Source organism: Hirundo rustica, chromosome 12 (genome assembly GCF_015227805.2).
Source record: "Hirundo rustica isolate bHirRus1 chromosome 12, bHirRus1.pri.v3, whole genome shotgun sequence".
Lineage (NCBI taxonomy): Eukaryota > Metazoa > Chordata > Aves > Passeriformes > Hirundinidae > Hirundo > Hirundo rustica.
The window spans coordinates 6,633,468-6,652,857 of NC_053461.1; the positions used below are offsets into that span (position 1 = coordinate 6,633,468).

At 44.1% G+C, this 19,390-nt stretch overlaps 1 protein-coding gene across 8 annotated transcripts in view; it reads left to right on the plus strand.

The window, feature by feature from the left end:
- The first annotated feature begins 397 nt into the window (after window positions 1–397).
- IP6K1 (inositol hexakisphosphate kinase 1) overlaps window positions 398–19,390 on the plus strand; it is a 37,976-nt gene continuing 18,983 nt past the window's right edge. For 2 of the 8 annotated variants that reach the window (XM_040076768.2, XM_040076772.2), the window contains exons 1-3: window positions 1,340–1,459; window positions 1,824–1,878; window positions 6,191–6,290. The gene's annotated coding sequence lies outside the window, so the exon portion shown is untranslated. Of the gene's footprint in view, window positions 741–1,339; window positions 1,460–1,823; window positions 1,879–2,285; window positions 2,382–3,347; window positions 3,419–6,190; window positions 6,291–19,390 lie in introns of those variants that run through there. The other 6 variants (XM_040076767.2, XM_040076765.2, XM_040076764.2 and 3 more) reach the window with 6 other exon arrangements.

Genomic DNA, 19,390 nt, shown 5'->3' on the forward strand with positions numbered 1-19,390 from the left:
TGGCACTGCGAAAAACATTACAAGAGCTTTGGCAGAGTCTGCTTCGGTCACAGAAGCATCTCTGTAGCGTCTGGATGTGACCCAGTCGGGTTAACCTCCACAGGGAGGATATTTGGGGAAAGAAAACCCAGCCACGGGTGATTTTGAGCAATTTTTGCCCCAAGTCCCGTGTCTCCCTCAAGTTCTGCTTTGTTACAGCGCTCGCAGGCGCAAGAGGGTGGGATGAACAGCTGGTCGGCAGAGGGGATGGGTTGATAATTGGGAGGAAAAGTGAATTAGCGTGGGTGCAGGTGAGCGAGACGCCGCAGGAGGAGCTGGGAGCGGCGGGAGGCTGTAAAGGCGTCAGCGGGAGGCGGAAAACCGGTTATTTGAATTTCAAAGGGGTGCGCCACAGGACGCCTCCCTGGCAGCTCCTCGGGAAATGAAGCGCTGGCGGGATAAGAGGGAAGGGACTAATTTGGGGAGTAGGTGACTAAGGGCAGGGAAGGGGAACAGGGGCCAGCCGTGAAATTTCACAGTGAGAGGGGTCACCTGTGTGACTTTGCCTGAGGGTCCCTTTTGCCCTGAGCCCACGGGAACCGTGACCGTTTGGGAATTTAACCCTTTATGGTACCGGAATGGCGCGTGAACGTGTCCCATTGTCGAGACTCCGCTAGGAGCGGCGGCCAGAGGGGGATGCAGAGCGGCCCCGGAGGCTCGGGGCGGGGAGCTCTGAGTGTGGGACGGCGGGACGGCCGGATGTGAGTTTGCGTCGGGGAACACGGAGTGCAGATCGGCTGGGGGTGGGCTCTGATCGGGGAGCGCGGTTCGGAGCGCGGAGCTGCCGGGGGTGGGCTCGGATCGAGGAGAGCAGTTCGGAGCGCGGAGCTGCCGGGGGTAGGCTCGGATCGAGGAAAGCGGTTCGGAGCGCGGAGCTGCCGGGGGTGGGCTCGGATCGAGGAGAGCGGTTCGGAGCGCGGAGCTGCCGGGGGTGGGCTCGGATCGAGGAGAGCGGTTCGGAGCGCGGAGCCCCGGTTCGGGGGGGCGCGCCCGGCCCGCGCGGGCCGCGCCCATTGGCCGACGGCCCCCCCTTTTCCGCGGACAGCCAATGAGACGGCGTTGACCGCGAGGGGGCGAGGCCCTGGCGGGCGTCACGTGTGCCTAACGTGCGCTGCCGTCCACGCTCGGGAAAGGGCGGTCCGGAGCCGCGCTGGAGCGACGTCGCGTCTGACCTATCAGCGTCCAAAAGAGCCCCGGTGGGGCGGGACTCGGATGTGGATTGGCGGACAGCGTGGCGGGGCGGGCCTTGGACGGCGCGGTTGCTATGACGGCCAGCGCCGGGCTCCTCCCGCTCGGGCTCCGCCATCTTGTTGTTGATTCGAGCGGCGGGGAGCGGTGGCGCTGGGGCTCCGCGTTCCGGTGTCCCGGCCGGGCAGGCAGCGCCGGCCCCGTGAGCCGCGGCGGGCGGGGACTGGCCAGGGTGAGGGGCGAGGGGCTGAGCCGAGCGCGCTGCCGTGAAGGGGAGACCCGGGTGCGGCCCCGTGAAGGGAGAGGGGGTACACAGGCACGGCCCCGTGAGCGGCCGGGGTGAGGGGGCAGCGAGCACCGGGATGGGCCTGGAATGGAGGGGTCCGTGCGCGGCCCCTTGAGGAGGGGCTGGGGGGAGCCCGGTACCCTCCCGGTGTGTGAGTGGGTGGGATCCGGACGCTTTCCCCCGCGGGGCCCGCCTGGGGTACGGCCGGGGCGGGGTTCCCCGGGCTGGGCAGCGCGGTGCCGGGGCAGGGCCGTGCCCAGCGGGCAGAGCGAGCGTCCCCTCCCTTTGTGCCCTTCCTTGCCTTCCACAGGAGCTGCTCGCAGGAAGGAGCTCGGAAACCGCGGCGGTAACATGAAACCAACATGGTGAGGAGGCTGGTGGGGCCAGGGGCCTGTCCGTGCTGCCCCCCGGCAGGGGAGGGGTGTGGGTGGCCCCGGGAGAGCTGGCTGCTGGCTGGGGACTCCCGGAGTGCCCGGCAGTCCCCCGGGCCAGGTGGGCTCATGGGTCTGCAGACCTGGACAAGGACCAACCTTTCCCGGGGTTTCCAAGGAGGGGTTGAATTAGGGTAGGTGGTACCGACTGCTGTTCGTTTTTGAACTACTCTGAATTTATACGGGTCTCAGGGTCCATATTCCTTCGTTTTTAGGCTCAACATCAGCCCTGCTTTTTTTTTTTTTTTTCCTCCCCAAGCAATATACTTTAGTATGTGCTGCTTTTGTCATTTCAACCTGTTTTGTTGTGTTTTTGCTCCATCTGCTCTTCCTCCCTTCAGGTTTACCTGGCTTAACTTGGTATTCAGAGCTTCCAGAGCTGGATTCCAGAATTGGCCTTTGCCAGTGAAACACTGAATGATGCACGCTGAGGAATGGTGGGGGCTTGGGTCTCTGTATTTAATATAATGTTTTTGTGATTGTTTGGGCTGTGTAAGCTTGTCTCACAAAATAATATGCAGTAATGTCTTGTGAAAGTCTCATTGTAGTGAGCTGTCACCTGCTAACACTTGTGTAGTCAGGCTTTTGATGGAGAAAAATAATGGTATCCTTGTTGTTTATCACTGAACTAAGATTCTGATTTCCTTTTTATAGAAATCTGTCAGGCGCTTCAAAATGTTTTAGAGTTAGGTGTATCAGTTATTGTGTGTTGTCACTGTAACCCTAAATAGCTCTCTCCTAATCCCATGTAACAATTTATTATTATTTAAAGTTTGAAGTATTTTTCTGGGTTAGTTTAGCTCTGATCTAAGGTAAGTGCTTTGTTTTGGAGCTGGAAGAAAAGCGGTAGGTTGTGAAAAGACTTAGGTGTGAGCTCTATAAAGCAAGATAACATTGGGTTACTTTTTCAACTGCATCAAATTCTTGTTTTTTCGATGGTTTGAGTTATCCTTATGCTAATTTTTTTTTTTCTTTCTTAAAGCGTGTTTCATACTCGGTCAGCTTTTTCAGCACAACCATTTCCAGGTGCATGAATGAACAACCTATTCTATCCTGGTTAGAGCCTGTTAGCCTGATCTGAGATGTCCTTTTTCATGGCCTTGCCTTTGCTTCCTGTCTAGTAAGGACTTTTGGGAGAACAGGGGAAGTGATCCTTAGCTTCTGTAGGGAGAAGTTGACGTGTACAACATTATTAGCTTAGGAATCTTTGATGGAAAGAGTAGGATATGCTGGTGGGACACTCTCCTGGACCCTCTGGTTTTTCATTAGGCACTTTGTGGCTGTTTTACGTGTTTCTTGCATAGAAGAAGAGCAAGTGAGCACGATTATCTGTTGAGGATGAGAAAGGGGACATTTTTTAAGATCTGCTTCTGATCACCAGTTTCACATGTGTGGTTTCACAGGTACTTCAGCTCATATAAGTAGAGACTGCAGCCCATAGGAGGTTCTTGCCTTGTTGCTTATGCCTGCGCAGGTGAGGATCAGAGTTCCCTTACAGACTGATCAGGCTGAAGACAAACTTTTTCTACCCATCTTTGTGGGTGTTTAAATGTTTTTGCAGGTGCAAGGGAAATGTGTCTGGAATGGGGTCTTAGCTGAGTTCAGGGTAATCTGCAGGGTAACTGTGTAAGAGTGCAACAGTGTATTTTTACATTATCTATTTTCTTGTATATAAATATAATTTCAAACCACATTTTTTGCATATATTTAAGAACTAAATGGAACAGTAGTGCCCATGCTTCTCTCCTACTTCTGTGAATCATTGTGTGCCTCATCATCAGGTTGACAGCACTGAGCGTGTCCTTCTTATAAAAATATTATAGGAAGAAAAATTAGATGTACTTTCGGTTCCCCTCTCTTGGCAAATTATACAAGTCAGCTGACTTGGAAGTTACTCTGTCTTGCATTGCACGTAGTGAAAAGTCAAGGTTAGAGTACTAAGCACTTGGAGGTCAAAAAAGTGCCCAGGCTGGAGTAGTACCTGTGCCCTTAATCAGCTAATTGGCCTTTTAAACAAGTGTTATGATTTCCTCTTAATGACGCAGTTGTGTGCTCTTCTTATCCCATCTGAGCTGCCTGGGTTTTTTGTTCCTTTTCTCCCACAAATATGGAGCTTATTCCTTTTGGGTAAAATGATCAAACTCTGAAATGTGACCTTGTTGAGCTTGACTGGTGCGAGATGAGGAGCCCTGTACAAGCTCGGGGCTATTTGTTGGCCATCTGCTTACAGGGCACAGACTCTTTGGTCCAGTGGATCACCAAATGTTTGTAAAAAGGTTTGATCACTTTTCAGATTTCAGTTTTTACTTAGTTTCTCTGTGCCTAGAGGTTTTTGTGGACCTGGTGAATTCTGGCTGGTGTGCTGGGGGTGGCACTGACTCTGCTTTTCATTGGCATAAGAAATGCAGGTGCTAAGTTTGAATTGGATATCTAGAACCCATGCTCTAGAAAGAGCATTTCTAGAAAGAGTGTCTCATCCATCTGTGTTTGAAATGCAGATACTGAAGCCATGGAAAATCTGACAGAGGCCTTGATTATTGCAGTGTAACCCAGGCACTTCACTTGCTGTCAGTAGATTCCCCCAGTCTCTCCATCAGGAATTAGCTTGTAATGTGTTGGAGATGTGAGCATCTCAGTGGAGTGTTGATGCTGGGATTTGTAGTCTCAGAACTTAGTATTGACAAAAAGCTGCAGCCTGATTTGTTTACTTTTGTATTTGACAGTATCACATTGTCAGTTTTGGTTCTGGGCAGGGTTTAGCATTGAACTTCACTTGCAGAGTTTGTGTGTGGCTCTCTGCTTGCTTGTTGATATAATGGACATGCCTAGGAACAACTGCTTTTATATCTGACCTCTCAGTCTTTGAGAGGGAATGTATCAAAAACAAGTCTAGTAAGTACAGAGGGTCCCTAGTGAGCTCTGAAATGGGTGAGCTCAAAAAAAGGAGCAAAAGGAAATGCGACAGAACCCTCTGCAAGAGTCATGTCAAGTATTTGTGTTACGTGCTGCAAACTGAAGGGGCCCTTCAGCTATATGGAGGAGCAGCTAGCAGTCTCCCTCCTTTCTGTTCCTGATGTGACAGGAATGCAGAGCAGGATGCTGGCCAGTGTTTTATATCAGGTTTGTTGCTGCTGTCATAGGGGTGGTGGGAGGAGGAAGAGGAAGTGTGTGTGTGTGGCTGCTTAGTTTCTGTTTTGCAGGCATCGCCTGTGCGCAGTGTTGTGCTGTGCTGATGTGGCAGCAGCTGTTATTTTTGGCTTTCCCAGTGTGCTGTTCGGGTAGATTTGCTTCCTAATAGATGCAATTTTCTTAATCAGTGTGTTGGGCTGCCAGTGCTTCCTGTGTAGTCCATGCTGGTGTGAGCCACTCTGCAGATGGTACTAAGGTGCAAGTCCTTTGCCTTTATTTCCACAGGCCCCTCTGTATGCATTTTGAGTGGCATTAACTGTGTGTGAAAGACAAGCTTCTTAAGCTTGCATTTATTTTCATCACCCCTGTCAGTATGTGGTGTCATTAATGTTTGAAACCCTTCTTTGGGAGTAAAGGAATAAGCTTTGCTGTTACAGGGTGTCTCTCCATCTGTATAATGTGTCCACAGTAGTTAAAATGGGTGCAGTTGTTTTGTTAAAAAATAATGCAAAGATAGCTGCCATAATTACATTCGGAGAAGATCTGTGTCAACCTAATCTGATAAAAGCAGTGAAAGAGGTTATGATATGGGTGTTTCTGTCCTGGTAGGAGCGTCACTACACGTGCTTGGGAGCTGCAGTAGATAAGCTGTCTCTGATTTAGCTTTTGTAATTAGAAAGGTTATCTCTTCCACCAGCTGTCCTGCTGCTTTGCCAAACACTACCTCCCTTGTGTTGGTGCCTACATCCAGGCCTGTGCAGCTGCTGGGGTTTAATATACTCTGCTTCAGCCTTTCTTCCCTAATGCCCCTCCCTGCCTGATGAGGAGCAGTCATGGATCCTGCTCTGCTCCATGGTTGGGAATTTTCAGCTGAAGGTGGCTGAGGCAACTGGGGACAGTGCGTCCCCTCAGCCCAACTGGTGGGTTTGGTAAAGAGCATCTGTCAGAGCCCACAGGAATGAGTGAGAGCATTTGCATTCTCAAAGGAGCTTGTGAATTCCAGTCCCAGTCTGTAGGGAAGGCATGCTCTCAAACATTCTGAATTGACAAGCAAGTAAAGATCTAAATAAAAGCTAATTTAGCACTTGCTAACTCGTTTCCATACATCGTTTTGCAGGCTGACTTGCTTCTGGGGTCCTGCTCCCTCTTGATTGTGAGAAGTTGGCTCCATATTCCAGTGACTGCTCAGCCAAAGGAGCTTGGGTGACATCTCCAAGGTGATGTTTTTCTGTTTTGCTCAGAATACATATGCAGCCACCTTAGAGATGCAAAGAGAAATAAACTGCTTGCTTTTTACCTCTCCCTTTGTAATTTTACCCTTCAAGTAAGATATGTAGGTAGATTGTGGGAGTTTTGTTCTTATCTTTGAAGGCTATGACAGGGACACCCAAGTAAGTGCACTAGCACAGAGTGAAAAATTCAGTCCTGTTCATTCACCAAATCGGTGTCAGTTCTTTGTAATAAGAACTAGAACTCCAAGATTTGAAGGCTCACTCATGCTTTAGTAATTCTGGCCATTTGAGGGGTTGATTTGCAGCTGAATCACCTTATAATGATTTCAGAACTCTTATCATTGTCTGCTGTTTTCTTTTCTATTCTGAGGTTAGTTTTCTGAAAGTTGATAAGGCAGGTGTGATAGTCTTTCAGTTTTAAGGAGGTTGCTTCGTGCTGTCCTGAATTTGAAGGAAAGTCAATCATATCTGTTTTCCCCCAGATCTTTATCACCAAAGATATGACTCAGTATTCCTGTGGTACAAACTGACTTAAATGACCTTGTTTTCTTAAGACATGATGTGTTTAAGCAGTGCTTGTCACACGGTTCAGCTTCCTGATGGGGAAGCCCCTGAGCTGTGTGGGTGATGATCTTAGTTTGAAATGCAAAAGGCAATGACCAGGGAAAACTAGGGAAGCTGAGCTCCGCAAGTACCTTCCTGGGATAGGGAAAGGAGACACGTGGTGCCTTCTCTTCAGGGCATGCTCCTGGTGCCTTCTCTTCAGGGCATGCTCCTGTGACTTAAGTGCTGATCTAAAGCTAAACTACTGTATAGCCTTTATATTCTGTTGTGACATTTTTCTTTCCTCCCTCTTAGTTCTGTGCTGAGCTGCATTTTCCCCAGTTTTTTTAACTTCCGGAGCGCATTAATAGAAAATATCATGTGATCTTTAATTCCAATTAATGTCGCTCCATTGTTGGTATCAAAATATTGTCAAGCATTTCCAAAAGTGAGTTTAGAAATCTTAAAAAGGGTGCAAGAAGATAGGGCTGGCTGTTTGTTCTGTGTCCTTTGACAGTACTGTCTGAGCAGCTTAAGCACGTGTGGGGAGTAGTCATGATCTCATTACAGCTAACTATAGGCGATAAGCAGCTTTGAGCACCAAAATCAGTGCACCACCAAGTGCAGATGTCAGTGAGTTATTTAAAGCAGGAAGGATTTGGGAGAGAAGCCTGGGGGCTACACAGTCCCTTGTCTCATTCAGTGTCTGAATCAAACCATCGAGTAACTGCCATGAGATTGCTGGAGCTATTGCTAAAGATGTGATATGCTGCTCTTGCGTTGGTTTGTTGGTTAAAAAAATGTCAAAGTCCTTAGGCTTTGGAAGACCCTCATAGCACTGCTGCTTGGTGAAAGGTTTATTCCACTTTTCCAAGCTGTGGTCTCATTATAAAGCTTATCTGTGGTCTCGTGTGACACATCTGAGGAATAGAACTGTTGGATTCACGGGAATTGACTCTGATCCCACAAATACAAAAATAAAAAGAACTTTGAACTTCAGTCTTTTGAGTCTGTCCCAAAAGAATTGTTGAAGCAGACTGAAGCTCCATTTGTGTTGAAACAATACGTATGCAGGGTTTTTTTAGATAGTTTCTTAAACACCTCCATGCTTCCTGTAATAAAACCTACATCGTGTTTGTCTCAAAGATGAGGATTTTACTTAGATTAAATGTTACACTGTATAAAATGTTTATGGATCCCCTGTACTTTTGTAAATAATGGAGTGGTTTGCTTTATTTTCCATTAGAACCAGATATTGTGTTTCCTTGTGCTGTGCAATTGGGATTTCCTTTACTTGGGCGTAAATCTTCTTTATGTAATTGAAGTCTTAATACTTCACAATTCTTACCACAAGTGTTGCCCTGAATACACTTACTAAAATTTGACAGTAAGCTAAATGTGAACCAATAAGCATTATCAGGCATGCTTTATGCGTCTTTTATTTTTACAGAACTGAGGAAAGTAACTCTATTTTAGTCAGACTGAATAGATATCACTGTTGTGCATCATGCAGAGCTTGAATAGTTCTTACTTTTCTTCAGGTGCTCTGCACATTTTTTTTCTTTTTTTTTTTTTCTGTAGTAACAGCACTTGTGAGTTCCTGTTTTTCCCCTTAATTATTCTTAGCTTTAGTTAAGTAAGATCACAGAAATTCCCACTCCTGTTGTCTTGTCTGTTAGTTACGTAGCATCCTTAGCATGGTCACTTCCAATGAATTTCAGCTGCTTAGAAAACTAAACCTTTTGACAATTTGGTTCACCTAATGACAAAATCTAGTTGTCTTAAAAATTATTTCTGATTTGTGAGTGCAGCTTGACTCAAATATTCTTAGTTAAAATAGTTAAGGGTATTGTATCATTCACCAGCCAGGAGTAAACTAAGGTCTTTATTCACTGCAGCTAAAATATCTGCCTAAAACCTGGCAATTAAAGATCACAGGTTAGATGGTGAACTGTTTGAGACTTTGTTTTTTGGAGTTCATCCCATTGTGACATGACAACCAGAAGAACATTTGAAACCTTTTAAGAATTCTGCCAAAGATCAGTGTCCTGTGGTAGTGAGCTTGCTGGGTTGACTCTTGTGTGAGAGCAAAGCACTTTGTTTCGGGTTTCCTGTCATAAGCAGTTCTTTATGGTTCTCAAGGAAGAGAACTCTGTGTTATTTTCCACCCCTAATGCTTGTTATTTTGTGTTTTTCAGCCTGAGATGATAAGCTTTTGGCACATGATATCACACTGTATTGATCTGGAAGAGAAAATTAAAGGGAAACTTGCTTTCCCCAGCTATATACAGCCCATGATGTATTGTGGCTGTGAGAATACATATGATTTAGCAGACTATTATTTTGTATAAAAAAACCCAAACCAACCTGCAGCATCGCCTTGCAGTGTCTTTAGAAGAGTTTAAAGCGTGAAAAACCAAGGTAGCTGTCATACACTTGAGAGGGGCTTTGCTGTTAAAATCAAACTTACCACAGTTTGTGTGGCTTCCAGATGAGTGTGCTGTGCTTTTTTAGCATACGGGGCAGAATTTTTTTTTATGTATATGCAGGTGTTGCATTTAATTATCTACAAACCAATTTGACATATCAAGTTTTACATACTTTCTTTTTGCTTTGGTTTTACATCTTTTAAGTAACCAGAAGCCTCAATTGTTAGTGGCGCACTAGAAAGCCTTTTGGAAGGAGCTTTGAGATCCACTTCAGCAGCTTAATATTTAGATAAGATATTGGGAATTTGTGATCTGTAGAGTGTTTACTGGGACTTGTTTACGACTGCTTCAGTGAACAGGAAGTTAAATATATAGGCTTTGTTTGTCTGATTCTTCATTTCAAAGGAAAAGTTTCTTGTTCCCTCAAACAGGTGGTTGGTGTGGTTGAGCATTTCACGGGGCCTGCTGCCCAGAGTTAGTGTATAGAAGAGTAATAATGAAGATTTGAAATATTGAAGATCCCTTTGGAATGCGCTTGAGAAATACAGTGGACTGAACTGTGTTCAGAGCTTCCTTGTTGGATATTTCCTTTTGCAAAGCCAAGTTACATTGGATCCATTGGAAGTGTGAGGTTTGCTAGAAGAAGGTACCGAAGGACGGTTGTACTGGCTCCTAATTAGATAAAATAATCTTGCCGATGATTTTAAATGCCAGGTTTTGGGTTTTGTCCTTCAGAACTTGTAGCACATTGCTAAACTTGAAGTTGTGCTTGTGTGACTCATGCACGTGTCTCCTGAGAAGACAGCTTCAGGTTCAGGCTGCCTTTCATTTCCACTCAGCTGGCTGGACCTCCTGTTAATTCTTTGTCCTTTACCTTCCAGAACATGCTGCAAGCCACAAAACAACCCCAAGGTATTTTAACAGCTTTAAGATTTTCAGTATGAGTGATTGAAAGCCTTGTAGATTATGCTGATCCTCAGGAGAGTTACAGGATAACAACAGACCCAGATCAAAATCCCCTCCATGACCCTGGGTTGTGTGTCATTCTGCTATATTGAAGGGATGAAAGTGTCCTTGTATAAAATTCTGTTAGAGTTTTATCTAGCTTCAAATGAAATGACTACCTTAGCTTTCAGTCCCATCAGATACTGTCATATATTCTACTTAAATTTAGATTTGGTGCACTGTCTTTGTCTAAAGTATGTTTGCCATGACAGACCTCATTATTTCCCATTCCAAACCTCAAAAACTAAATGTTGCCCTTTATCCTTGAATTTTCCATGGTATTATTTACTTTCTTGCAGCACTTACGTTGAGATTTTTTTTTCTCTCTGACGTAGAGCTTGGGTTTTTTCTCTTTCCTTTTCAGTGTTTTGATTTTTTTTTTTTTTTTTTTTTTTGAATGGGTTGACAGTACAAGAGAATATACTGTATGTAAGAATGTACCTTCCTTTGGTACTTTCTCTTGGAGAAAAAAATCACAGTGAAGTGCCCAGTTGAGAAGTTATAGCTCATGTTTTCTTGCCTGTGACCCTCAAGGGTCACCTGCTTCGGAAAATTAAACTGGTATCAAGTAGGGGGCATGGATTTGCAACGTGATTAGGTGGCTTTAGCTCCCTGTGGATGTGCTTCTAAGGTTGTTTCTGCTACCACTGCTTGGGACAGCTGCATTAATCAGCATGTTCATCCTTACCTAGTGAAGCTCTGCCAGTGGAATCCCTTAATGTAGATGCAGTGATAGTGATAAAATTACACTTCTCAGGTAAAGCTTGTTTTGCTGCAGTTGTTGAGAAGGTAAAGTGTGAGGAGTGTTTTATTTGTCGTTGTGAGTAGCACTTTTTTCAAGGAAAAACAATTAGATAGGAAAGTGGGGGCCCAAAATATGTCTTTTCCAGCTGACAGCTTTTTTCACTGGCAGTATAAAGTTAGAAAGGGTTGCAGCAAGAGAGGAGGGCATCTCTCAGTTGGGCATAGAAGATTTTACCTATCCATACAAACCTTGATGTATTTATTCTAGCATGGGTGTCTACATGAAATTACAGGGCAGTCTGCAGTTCTGTTTTCTCATACAGTAAATTAAGTGGTGTCCTGAGCATTGGTGTAATCTGGGGTACTGTATAACTGACTGCCTTGCATTTCTCTGACCTTTTTCAGGTATTTAAGAAAGCCCCAAATTTTGTTCAGTGTTGGTGTCTCAGAATTACAGTAGCAGAACAAACCACTGAGTAACAACTGCTCCTTGTGCTTTTGGCACAAGAATTTGTGTACCGGGGTTAAGTGAGCTTGTTTGGATAATCTTGCATTTAGTCCCTTAAGTCTTTCTGTTGGACTGACGTGCTCCTAGATTGTCTTTCTGTTTCTGCTCTATAAACAGAAAAGTTGCTCAAGGATTTGGATCTTCAGCCAAACAGCACCACATTCACTCAAAACAGGTTTCCTAATTTGAGTCTGTATTAACAAAACCAATTCAGTTGTTCACGTACCGGGTCACATATTCTTTAGATTTTGAGAATTTAATTTTAACTACCAGGCAAGAATAAGTTGAAAAGAAGTGCAAGGGGATCATGAAAAGTGAAATGATTGCCAAACTTCTGGCTTTAAAATACAGTATAGAAGTAGCAAGATAGTCAAGTAAACTGTTCCTTTCTGAAAAGCTGTTTTTCTGCTGGCTGAGGTACACCACAATTGGATGGTTTTACCAAAATCATGGAATCATTCAGCGGAAGCATCAAAACCAGTAGCCTGTTCCTGGTTCTTTCCATTTGGGTAATCTCAGGTAGATTATGGTTATCTAGAAGATAACTAAAATAACCAAATCAAACAGAGCACTTTGCTGGCCTGTTAAGTTTCAGCAGAGAAATGTAAAAATTGCTGCATTTCTCCTGGTTTTAAGTGTATTACCAGTGTTCAGACAGAAGTTGTGCTGTCTGATAAAACTGCAGGATGCCACTAAGGACCTGCCAAATAAATATGTTTTCTGCTTCGCTGTGTAGAAAAAGATGAGTATAGCTGAAGCAAAACATTTGTTTAGTTTTATCTTCACAGTTAGACAGAAAGAAAATTCTGATGTACAATGCCCCTCCACTCACTCTCAAATGCTGTTGTAACTGCCAAAATGCCCTGGTGTATCTCTGCATATGTGAGATTAAAGTCCTCTTGGGTACTGAAATTCCAGCTCACATGAGGCTGTGAAGCTGTTAGTGCCTTGCATTCCATGGATGGGTAGGTAGAGCTTATGCAGACAACATTAAAAGTCAGAGTGTTAATATTTTTGTTTAGAGCTGCTGTTTGTGTATCACCTACAATTTTGGCAGAACATCCTCAGTCAGGATGCTGCTCTGATGTGATCTGGTGGTGACAGGAGGTAAGAGTCCAAGCCATTGCTGAGCAGATGTTGGTTTCTGGCCACAGAAGTGAGAAGATGAGTGTAGTACCATTGTTTGCTTGTTTGGGTCTTAAACTCATTCTCTAACAGGAGTTGTAATGAACGGACATTGGCACAGATTTTCTGAAGGCAGAGATCCTGCAGTCCCCAGCTCCTTTGAGAGAGCCAGTTGCTTGAAATCCCACTGTTCATTTCCATATAATTAATTCTCAGGCTGCTGAGAAAAAGGGGAATGTATAGATCTGAGCATGAGATGGATCAGAGTGGTGTCACAGCCCACAGTGTGTGATAGGAATTGTAAAGCTGCTTTACAGTGAGTTTGAAGTGAACCAAATCAAACACTGGTTTACAGAGACCCTAAGGATGAGATTAGTTGGATTGTGATGGTTCTTTGTGGCAAGTCTGTGTTTGGTTTTGATGCATAACTCTTAGACTTTTGATGGGTTTAAATCTATATGTTGTCCTAATTCCTAAGGAAACAAAACATTTGCGTTGCTTCCTGAGTATTGGAGCCAGCTTCTGCTCCTTACCAGCTGGCTTTGCTCTCCCTTCCCTTTGCACAGGATGTGTTGTTGTTCACAATGTGCTCTTTGGATGAAGTGTCTGGATCTTGACTGTGGGGTCAGTTTCTTCAAGATGAGAAATATTTCCCTTCACAGATCCTAAATGGCTGCTTACCAGTAGCCATGCTGTGAAAATTCCCTTCTTATCCCAGGTGGGAATGGGATGTGGGGTCTTGGCTTAGCTTTCCTCTGTAGTTTACAGGCAAAGCAGAGATAAAAGTGTTTGAATATCTGTGTGTGTTTTCTGAGTAGCAGAATAATGCAGGACTGTACTCTGAAGCTAAAGAGGAAAGTGCAACTTTTTTTTAAATATTGTGCAATGGAAAGCTGCACATATAAACGGCAGCGTGATGTTCTCCTTGTTAGCAGTGGTAAGAAGAGGCAGGTGGGAGAATTTTCACCTCTGGCCCTAATGAGGCTTGTTTTTCTTTAGCGTTTAAAGTCTCAATATAAATAGGTCGCTGCAAAGGGATTTTTGCTTAAGTCAGGTCTCAGTCAGCAGCTTAATAGAATGTGGTTTCTATAACTTGTGGAGAAGGGTTTTGAGCAGTTAATGTGCATCGTGTAAGTTTTGCTGCAGTTTCTATTTTTTCTATACTTTCTTCTTTTTTTTTTAATTTTGGGGTAATAAGTAGCTGAGCTAAAACATTAGGGTAGAGGACAGGGAGCCTGCATTGCACATCGGCATTGTGACCTAAGGAGTGAATCAGCTCAGTCATAAGAGTTGAGCTGTAGTGAGTTGTCCAGCCATTTTCTGGCAGGCAAGAGTTCTTGACAGTGGCTTCAGTGTATGGGTGAAAAAAATCCAGTTTGAGTCTGCCTCTGCTGCTGCAGGAGATGCATTTAATAACATCCATGTCTTTGCTGAAGGGACTTATTCTTGAGGCAAAAGCGCTTTCTGTTTTTTTTTTTTTTTTTTTTGTTGTTGTTGTTTGCCCGAAGTAAACAATTTTATCAGTGGAAGAAGATACTGAAGTTTTCAAGTTGTTCCCAGAAGGGGGCAGGGGAGACTTGAGAGTTGAGTTTGATAAAAAGTACTTTTGTTTGGTTTTGTGACACTTCTGTGCTGGCTTTCAGGCACAGCAGGCACTGCTGCTGCCCTGGCAGTGGGAACGTGGCACGATGAGACTCCTCCTCAGTGCCAGGAACCTGGTCTGCAATTCTTCCATGCCTTGGCTCTCCTTTCACTTGGGGAGCATTGCAACAGCTCAGAGTTCTCTCCTGCAGTTCCCCTTCATCTGGTACACTGAAATGAGACATGTGTTAAAGCTGTGAGAGAATGGAGTCATCATAAAACATCCCCATTTCTATACTAAGAGCAATCCGGACGGTTGGCATCTAAGTGTGTGAAAATCTTGGTTCCTTTTTCTGTCATCTGGATTTTTATTCTTAATTAAAGCTAGAAAGAAGCTTCTCTATGCAACTTTCTTAGAGATTTTGGGGTGGGGGGGGTCTAGGTTTACTCTTTACAGACTTCCATTTGCTAAATACTCTCAGCCTGGCCAACAGCGAGAAGGAGGCTGTTTTGCCAAATGTTTTAGAAATGGGGTCATGCAACTCCAGCAAGTTTGTTTTATGTCTGCAAAGTGACCTGGGGTTTCTTTGACAACCTGGAATACAGACAGAACAAACTTGGCCATGTTAGTCTGCATTTCTGTCTTTAAAGGGGGGGAAGCAGCTACTTTCTCACAGGAAGTGCTTTTTGCAGCATTCCTGATAATTTTGACATAACTTCTACCTCTACACTGGGGGTAAAAGGGTAAACAAAGACTCTGCTGAATAAGGGGGCTTGGATGAGTGATGCACAGGCTTCCTTGAGGCATTTGGTGGTTTTTATGCCTGAGTCTTCAGTTACAAGGTCTCCTGGCTCTTGTGTCTAGAGACAATATTGAAAGAGGAACGAGCAGTAGGAAGCAAATGGGAACAGGGTGGGGGATTACTTGAGAGAATTGGGGCCATGGGACCTGATGGTGCTGTGGTGCCAGTTTTGGACATCTTGGAAAAGTTACAGGGCCCATCTCAGATTGCTTATCTTCAGACTAGGCCCAAAGGATAATCCAGGGCGGTCAGTCTCACTTGAGTCCTGGGGACAGTCATGGGTCAGGTCCTGTTGGTACACCTTTCCTGTGTGAAACATGCAAAGCAATGTGACTGGGAACAGTTAGTATGGATTTACCGACTCTAAGTTGTGTCTGACGCACCTCATTGTCTTCTGTGATCAAATAATCGGATTTGTGGATGAGGAAGAACACTAGAGGCCATTTAGCTTGAGTTTACTGCATGTTTTGACACTCTCCCACAGTGTTGTTGTATGCAAGTTGGGACATAACAGACTGGATGGGTGGAGTATGAATTCAAGCCCATCAGGGAATTCTGAAGAGTAGATGGAGTCAGACGTGGATGAACGGGTGATTCATAGAGCTCTTTCCACACAGGACGTTAGCTTCTGAAAGTAGGCTCTTAATCAGTCTTTTTTTTCCCTCCTGAATGTCATTCTTTGCCACAATGTGATAAGAGTGGATGGAAGACAGTATTTAAGAGGCTGTCTGGTTGAAATTCATCAGTCTGGCTCATTATCAGTGTAGAAGATTAATCTGTCTTCTCTTGGGAAGAAGTGTGGGGGGAGTTCACATGAATGTTCCTCAAGATTACCTTGTTATGTTTTTCATTCAGTCGTGTGTATTTGTGATTGCCACTGAATTACAGTTAAATACAGTACATGGTAGTTTTGGAGATTTTAGTCATACCTAGGGAGGATGTGTTTGGAATGCTGCAAGATTAGTTTGAAAAGAAGAAAAACAATCAATCAAAGCAAAGTAATTTTGTTTTCAACGGGTTACAGCTTCTTTGGATTTGAGAAATTTGCTGTTATAAAAGGTGATTCGAAGGTTTTCTGTACCTAATGTATACTTTGAATTCTCTTCAGTGTTCCTAAGATACTGTGGAGCATCTGGTAATCTTTTCATGATTGCCAGTCTGAAAAGAATACTGTTTCATTAGATCTGGTCACGCTAAGGTATATATACTTATGCCCAAGGAACTGTAATTGCAAAATTCAGTGTATGGTGTTTCCTTTGGGATTTTTTTTTTCTTTTCCGATACTGGTATTACTGCTTGGCTGCAGCCAGTGGTATGTGTTGGAATTAAGAATTCAGTTTAAGCTTTCAAATGTGGTAGTGTGCTAAATTAAGGTGCCAGCTATGAGCAAAGAGGTTAATGGTCTTACATAACGCTGGTCTTGAGGTTTTTTTTGCCACTGCGGAATCAAAAATAGCAATTAGTTCATTTTTTTTGTCCTAGTTGTATATTTTTCTGTGGGAATCAATTATCTGCAGCAACTGACTTTCTAATCAAAGCTGTTTTTTTCTGTTTTAAAAGCATCATAATTTAAAAATTGAGAGCAGTACTGAAAATCCAAGTTCACCACAAGCTGCTTACATTTGTCTTTCAGTTAGTGGTCTCTTGGAAAGCTATAGATCATTGTTACTTTATCAGAACTGCCTAAGGAATGTAATTTTAGCTCCTCTGCGTTTATGGCTTTTGTAGTAATTCTTCATGGGTTCAGCTCCTTACGGCTTTTGTGTGTCTGTGGTTAACCCTGTGGCTTCTCTGTACAGGTACTGGTTAAAACTCTTTAACTCTCGGCTGCACTTTGCTATTGCACTGTGTAGTCTGAAACAGCCAAAACCATGGAGTGTTCTTACAGATGCATCTGAGATCTTATCTTCTCTTGTGCTAGCTGGTATTTTTTTTTCCTTCTGAGAATACTTTGCCATTTGTCCCAAATGAGAACTGTCTGTGTCAATTAGATTTAGCTTGTATGTGTGTCTGATCTCATCCTAAATCTCCATTTGCAGAGATGCTGGCAAGTGTGTTCCTTCCTGTTGAGGTTTCCCTTCATGTCTAGTCCCACACTTTTTTTTGTAGTTGTGGCATTCATAATGTATTGTAAGTTCGATTACCTTAGGAAGAAAAAATGTATGTGTTCACCTCTATGGCAGCATGGATTGCTTTACATGTGTGCACTGTGAAGTGGCAAGGGGAATGATCGCTGGTTATCTTGTCTAGGGGAGACTCAGGATTTGCTTTGTAGATGCGGTTCAGAAATGTCCAAATGGTGTCTTCTTGGTAGGTGAAAAAAACCCCAGAAGAACAGGGGGAAAGTTGTCCTCAAATTCTTGGTGTCTGATGTCTGTGAAAAAAGAAGGATTTATGTAACTGAATGTGCTGCATTCTGTTCCTTGGCTTTCCCTCTGAGGCGCCAGCATGTTCTTGCAGGGCATTGCTGCTCTCACTTCCTGACAGCCCACCTGGGCTTAGTGCCTGCTGAGGCTCTGCTTCGGTACATGAGCTGAGGAGCTGGGAACCACATTCACTTGACTTGCCTTAATTTTTTAGCATATGATGATCTCTGCTTTTCAGTCTTTCCTTGGTGAAATGTCTGCTTCCAGGGTAGTCAGCAGCCTGCATGTGCAGGTAAGCTGAATTGCGATTTGAGCAGGGAAGCACTAAGCAGATCTGCAGCTGGGTGTGACAGCACAAAGAAGAGTCCCCTCCAAACATCACTGGCTGTGGCTTTCCCTACTTGCATTAGAGATTCCATTAAAAGTCTGGTCTTTGAGCAGCACTCTTATAAATTTTTCTAATATCTCTCTGCTGATAGCAATGAGGAGACAAGACGTAATATTAATGTGTAGTAACAGTGGGCTGGTAGCTGAGCAGAAGTCTCCCAAGGGTAGGATTCATAATCCTCTTAAAGGAGAGGAGAATCAGAGGCTTTGGAAGGTCACCTTCTGCGGGGTGAGCAACAATCCCTGTGCAAAGCTCTGTTACCTCTGTGATCAATTCCTCTCCCATTTTCATATTTCATCTCACGGCAGCAGAAAATAGATCTAGATGAATCCTGCAAGAGTCTTGACCCCTGTAAAGCTCCCTCTGCCTCAGGTTTGACTACCTGCCAGAAGACAGCTGTGTGTATACGGGTTGATAATCTTGTGTGACAGGGTTATGAAGTCTCACTGTACAGCGATACTGGTCTGTTCCCCATGAGACACTTTGATCTAAAGGGGACAACCATCTGCTTCTGCTTAGCTGCTCTGCAGATTCACCACAGTTTTACCTTTGCCTTACTTTGTTGCACCTGTATTTTGCTTCTGTTGGAGAGTTGTGAGAAATTCAGATGCCTAAATGCAGTCCTAAATGCCAGCTTTATTATTTATTACTCAAATTTCCCTGTAATATGTGTATTTGATGTTTAAAGTGCAGTACTTTCAATGTTAATGACTGTCAGCAGCCAGAAATTTATTAACTTCTTGCTTGTAATTTATGATATTCTAGTGATGTGTTGGGACAAAGATGTAGCGTTTGCTCATGAACTTAATGTTCTTTCTTTGAAAGACCTACTTTTTTTTTGCAAGATTGTCCAAATACAGTGGAAACTTGCTGCTTGTTCAAACAGCCACAACTTAATCTCTGAATTTTGGTGGAGTGAATTCTGTATTGCAGTGGCCCAGACTCTGCTTTGTGTGCTGTCCTCCACGTGGCAGCCAGATGGCAAGTAAAAACTAATTTTTTCGCATCTCTGAAGCAAAGCTGGGCCTTCCAGGAATCCCCAATTTGAATGCAGTGTCCAGAGTTAGGTATTACGAGCAGTGATGAGAGCTTGCTACAGCAGATGTTGATCGTGAGGGTGTGAGGCTAAAGTTCTGAAACGTACCTTAGTGAAATTCTCCTGAGGAGACCCTAGGATGTCCCTGCCATTGAGGAATTGCTGTGCACAGCCACGGGTGACGTCTCCTCCAGCAGTTGAGGAGTGCATACACAGACGCAGCTTTTTGGACCCGTGTTGGCACAAGAGCCCCTTTCTTAGTGAGACGGGGACAAATGACTCGTTCCAGCTTCGTGTCACCTTCAGTGTTGTTGCAACTCCATTGCTTCACAGGAACCGCTGCAGTGGTTTCCTACACAGAGCCCTTTAGATGGATCAACTCTTCCTTCCTAAAAAGCTTCGTTGTGCAGAAGTGTTCAGCTTTCTGAAGTGACTTTCTTAATAGTTTAACCAAGGTAAAGAGAACATTGGATGTAATCCAGGCAGCAGTTTCTAAGAATTCTTTGTTGTTCATGAATCAGTGTTGTTTGTGTAATGTTGTTGTTGTTCCCCCTGGC